Here is a 6,183-nt window from a genome sequence, read left to right as displayed (position 1 = left end):
AGCAACGGACTCCACAGTTAAAGAAGGATGTGGAGAAAGTGGAAGGGATTTGAGAGTCACAGAGATGATTAAAGGGTTGGGAAGATGGGAGCTAGAAATTATTTAGCCTAAGTTAGAGAAGACTACCGGGTTTCTTAATAACAGTATTCAAGCAGAGGAAGGGTTGTTATATACAAGATGATGAACAGCTGCTTTCTATCTCAACTGGAGAGTGGACAGAGGAAACAGACTTTGAATACAGCATGATATACCTAAGTTAGACATAAAGAAGAACTTTTAAGAATGAGGATCATTGGATAAGAGACCTCAGGATCCTCTTATTATTTTTTTAATGTTTACTTATTCATTTTGAGAGAGAGAGAGAGAGAGAACGCACATGTGTGAGCAGGAGAGGGGCAGAAAGAGAATCCCAAGCAGGCCCAATGCTGTCAGTGTAGAGCCATACAGGGGGCTCGATCTCACAAAGTGTGAGATCATAACCTGAGTGGAAATCAAGAGCCGGATGCTTAACTAACTGAGCCACCCAGGCACCCCCAGGATCCTCTTATTGTACCTATTCCTTAAATGATGCTGTTTCACAGGGTCCTTTTCAAATTCTTTATCTCTTTTCACTTTATATGTTGTCCTTAATTTATTTCATTTACTCTGATTTAAATTACCTAGTATAAGCTGATAATCCCCAACATACATCTATATATCTTTTTCTCTATATCTCCAATCCAGACCACTTTGCAAATGGCCTCCTGGACATCAGGCTTCTGTCTTTTACTTGTTCAACTGTCATAACTGATAACCCTGTCTCTCCAGTCTTCAATTCCATTCTCTGGTCTATATGATGTTCTGAACCTTGGTTTCAGCTGAGGTCATGATCTCACAGGTTTGTGAGATCTACCCCTACATCGGGCTCTGTCCACACAGGGCCCACTTGGGATTCTGTCTCTGCCCTTTCTCCACTCATGGGCACACATGTTCTCTCTCCTCCAAAATAAATAAATAAACTTAAACAAAAGATTTAAATAAATAAATAAATAAATAAATAAATAAATAAATAAATAAATAAATATTAAAAAGCAAGTCCAGTCATTTCCCTGCTTACAATTTTCTGACAGACCCCATCATTTACTTGCTTTCCAACATTTTACTCCTTAACCTATCCAATATCATCCCTGTCACTCACCAAATGTTATTAATTCCAAGATAATTTCACCCCTTTCATCCCACTCTGTCTTTACAAATCTGTGCTTTTTTAAGTCTCTGTATTATTCACTCTTCCTAGAACACACTTATCTCCTTCTTTCTCTGGTTCAGCTTCAGTTCTAGGAATTTTTCATTAACCTTACCACATTGGACTAGTGGCCATGAATAAATGCTCATGAATTTCCATGAAAACTTGCCTTGAATAATTTAATGTTGTAGTCAGTATTAATAAGAGCGTTTCCAGACTTCAGGTTCAGTAATTGCTCATTTAGAAAACATTTAAGTAGCTTGCTAACAGAATCTAATGATCAACCTTCAAAAGTGGTATATATCAGACTATTGTGTTTATCACACTAGCCTCAGGCTGCTGTTCGTCTGACACTTCTTGCAGCATTTCCTCTGGCATTTCCATATCACTCTCCCATTACCGTACTAGTGCCTTTTCTCCATCTCTTAGCCTGGCACAATTATTGATACATATTTAGACACTTTATGTGCAGCCTCTTGAACTCATTTCTTACAATACTCCTATGAGGCAGGTAGTGTGCTCACTTTACAGGTGAGAAAGTCATCACCTATCCACAAACAACATATATGTATGTGCATGTGTGTGTGTGTGTATATATATATATACACACACATGTATATTCTATGGGCTCTGGCCTACCTAACATGTCCTCTTAAATACCTCAAAAGAATCTCAAAATGAAATTTCCAAAACATGAATTCATAACTTTACTCCCAAATCTTGCTCTTCTGATGTTACCTGCTTAGTGAATAGTGGACACTTAAGAGTCATCCTCCACACTTTGCTCTCTTTTAATCCCCATATCCAATCCATCCCCAATTTATATATATAAGATTTTCTTCCTAAATATTTCTTAAATTTGTCCAGTTCTCTCCAACTTTACCATTATTAGCTGAGTCCAAGTTTTCATCATCTCTTATAACAGCCCCTATATCCTTTGGTCTTCTTATCCATTTTCTACAGCCAAGAGGATCTCAAAATCCAAATCTAATCATGGTACTTCACGCTGTCCCTTCCTCCCACCTCATTTAAAAGCTCTTTAGCAGTTTCCCATTGTTCTTATCAAAAAGACAAACTTAAAACTGCTATTCAATGGATCACATCCATTCATCTCAAATTCACCTATTCTCACATCCTGCTCCCCTTCCTCAATTGCTCCAGGCACTCAGGATTGCTTTCTGTCCTTCAAACCCGTGATGACACATTGTTCTGCAGGCCTCAGAACAGACTGGAAAGCCATCTCTCTTCTCCATTTCACCAAGTTAACTTTTAATCATCCTTCAGATACCACTTTCCTAGAGAAATCTTCTCTGATTACCCTCAAAAACCAAGTCTAATCTTTCTATTTCTAAAAGCCCACTTGTTTCCTTCTTCTTTGTATTTGTTTTTGTGATGATTTGATTATCAACCTCCTCCATTAGATTGTAAGCTTCACGAGAGCAGGAACTGTTTATTCTTGTTCACCATTTTATCTCTAGTACTTATCTCTACTACCTGGCATGCAGTGTTGGAAAAATTGAATAAATTAATTTGTTGATTTATATTTGGTAACCACTGATCTAAGTGCTTTACATATATACTTTCATTAAATTTTCACAACAGACTTACCAGGTTACTACCTTTCTATTATTAACTCCATTTAGAAATGGGAAAAACAGAGTCTAAAGATATTAGGTAATTTTCCCAAGACTCACAAGTTGAAAAGTTAAATCCTCTACAGTAAAACTATATGCCCAACATTTTGTGGATACCTTTGGAGACATTAATGTATTAATTAATGTAACACTGAGCACACGAGCAGGAAGAAGTCTCTGAATCATGAATTGATCATTTGTGTCTCTTGAGCAAACCTGAAAATCCTGAAATATTTAAGAGTCAACAACAGAATCCCACGGTTGTTAGGTCAGGTTACTTAAACAGAAGAAAAAAGTAGGCTGGACCTGAATTGTACTTGTTCAGTGAGCCTAATTGTTCCACTGACCAGTGAGGCATAACTTTGCACAGTACAACACTGACTGTGACTGGCCTAGGGGAATGTATCTCAGAGCAGTCAAAAAAATTTATCAAGCCAAAATTAATTAATTGATTCTCACTTCACCGAAAGAAAACAACTTACCTCACTCACGTTCACTGTCTTTGTTCATGCAGAAGACTCTGCTGAGCCATTGTAAGTAGTGCAACTACTTTGAGCAGTTTATCCAAAAGTGCTTCTGAGTTTTTCCTTCTCCACCTACACTGTCTGGTCAACTCCTTTTGAGAACAGAGGTATAGTGGCATAGCCATTCTTTATGGGTCTTGTTGCAAGAGTAATATATCAAAGTTCAAGATGAATTTTATGTTGGTTGATCACGAATGTTCGGAAGAGCTTCACCTTCATTTCTGGAAGTTGTGTTAAGGATTTTTAAATTATCATTACCATCTTTTATGAAGTTATTGTCATCATGACTACTGAATTCTTACTACATGTAGGAGGCTGATAGATACGTAATGTTCAGGTTACTACAGAGAAAGTCTTCAGAATTCCCACTAGCTTTTCAAGCAGGACTTGAAGAAGTAGAAATAATTTGTTGATCTCAGTAGTATTTTCTCAGATCTGCAACTCAGGTTTGGGCATTCCCAAACTGGGCTTGTTCACTATATTTTAAATACATTAGAGTTTGGATACTATCTCAAACCAACTCAGAATAGATTGCCAATTATTTTTCAATAGAACATTTATCTGGAAGGAGAACTTAGCTTGTTTACTAAGAGAATTTCTTCCTAGTGAATGAATCTACATAGGAGGCCAAATTAAAGATCAGATTGTTGGATGAGCCTGTAATTAGGAATTAGATGGTATTAAGAAGTATCCGATTTAGTCATTTCCTTGCTTAAAAAATCTTTCAGTCTTGCCATTGCTTCAGGAGAAAAAACAAATTTTGTATTGGTCTCTCCCCCTTCTTTCTTTTCAAATCTCACCTCAAGCATTTCTATAGTCCAAACACACTTGGACTACTTAAAATGTTCTTACTTCTAGGACAATTTTCCTTATATTTTGGCAAAACTCATGCTTTCATCTATATTCCCTAGCAATTCAATTTTTAAAACCAGCAATAATCATTCTATCCTCCATGTTTCCACAGCAATTTGTACATATCTCTATCAACACTTAACCATTATAATTATTAATTTTACATGTTCCTCTCCTTCATTGAAATGGGAGTTGCTTGGGGGTTGGGACAATCTTATTTACCTATTAAATCCTGGTGTTTGGTACACAGTAGAAATTCAAAACATGTCTTTAAAATGCTTGTTGGTTACGTTCACTAAACTAGGTAGTAAAATGAATATCTCCATTCCTCAGTAAGTCCAGAATATTCTGTTTTATAAAATAAACATTCCTATTTACATTCTACTAGACTGGTGTTTCTCTCAGGATTTTGAATCTTGTGAGTTAATAAAAATAACTTTTTAAAAACATTTTAGGAAGCAATGAAGCAAAAAACATTAAAAATAAAGCCACCATTTGTTAACATCATAATTTTAAAATATATCTTAACTCTAAACCATGAGAAAGGATATAATTTAAAATAATAGCCTTTTAAATTGAACAAATTTAACTTTATGAAAAATTTTCTAGGTTATTATTTTTTTTTTCTTTCCCAACTGGTGAAAATTAGCATTTGGGACACACTGAACTAGATCAGTGTCCCCCCCAAAATAATTTTAAAATACTAGGTACCCTTTCATACATTTCTAAGATAGCACTTGGGATATTTTCATTGTAAATTCACATTATTGTAATGAATGTCATTTCTGGCATGTGATAGATATTGACACTACAAAATAAAATATCTTCTTAGAAAAATCCATTCAAGGGTAACTGGGTGGCTCAGTTGGTTAAGCATCTGACTCTTCATCTCAGCTCAGGTCCTGAGATCAAGCTGCTCATTGGGCTCTGAGCTGAATGTGAAGCCTACTTAAAAAAAAGAAAGGAAGGAAGGGAGGAAATCCATTCAATGGAATCTATATACTACAACTGATACCCATCATTATTCATTTAAAAATATATGAACAAACTGTTGGAAAATTTACCTTATTCCTTTACTTCCATTTTACTTCCACACAGTTTTATAATATAACACTTATATTCAGAAGTCCGTTATCAATTAAAACTTAATTTCAAAATTTCTATAACCCTAAATGTATAAAATATCCTGAAATGAGTTATCTTTATAATTACTAGTGAACATTTGGTCAAAGCAACATAAATATATTGATATTAAACATGACATAAACATTTACTGAAAATACATTTCTTAATTAGCTGAGTTTCTTCAACTAATTAATGTGGTAAGAATTTGTTTGCTAGGATGAGAAATAGTTTGTCATACATTTTATTCCCTTTTTTCTTCTTTTTAAGACGTGCTGAGAATATTTGTTCACAAAAAATTATGGATGAGGGAAATAGAAGGGGTTTGTTTTAACTACGTCACAAATTCTTTAAACTCCTTGAAGTTACATGCAAAAAACCCTTAGTGATCTATTGTTGAAAACTATTTTTAATGATTAGCTGACACTTTAGTTAGGTCCGTCTTCATTTTTGTTTAAAGGAAAAGCTGAAAAACATTTGTACAAGGATAGCTACCAAGTAATTAGGGACATTTTACTTTCTGTGTCTGGTGTCCCTTTTCCATCCTGGGGCAATATAACACAGTTAATATTAGGGATGCGTAAAATGTGTTTGCTTTTTTTTTTGTTTTCTGTTTTTGGGGGGTTTGTTTTTTGTTTTGTTTGGTTTGGTTTGGTTTGGTTTGGTGAAGGGGGAGAAAGGTTTGTGCAAGGTGGAGGTAGGACCAGAAAACCAATGGGGGGCGGGCTCTCTAGCGGCTCAGTTTTAGAAAAACAGTGCATATGGAAATTTAAAGGCTGACAACTAATTCTCTTAAAAAAAACAAAACAAAACTACATGCTGGTTA

Source organism: Lynx canadensis, chromosome F2, assembly GCF_007474595.2.
Source record: "Lynx canadensis isolate LIC74 chromosome F2, mLynCan4.pri.v2, whole genome shotgun sequence".
Classification (NCBI taxonomy): domain Eukaryota; kingdom Metazoa; phylum Chordata; class Mammalia; order Carnivora; family Felidae; genus Lynx; species Lynx canadensis.
The sequence above is the reverse complement of the archived record's forward strand: the minus strand, read 5'-3'. Positions refer to the sequence as shown.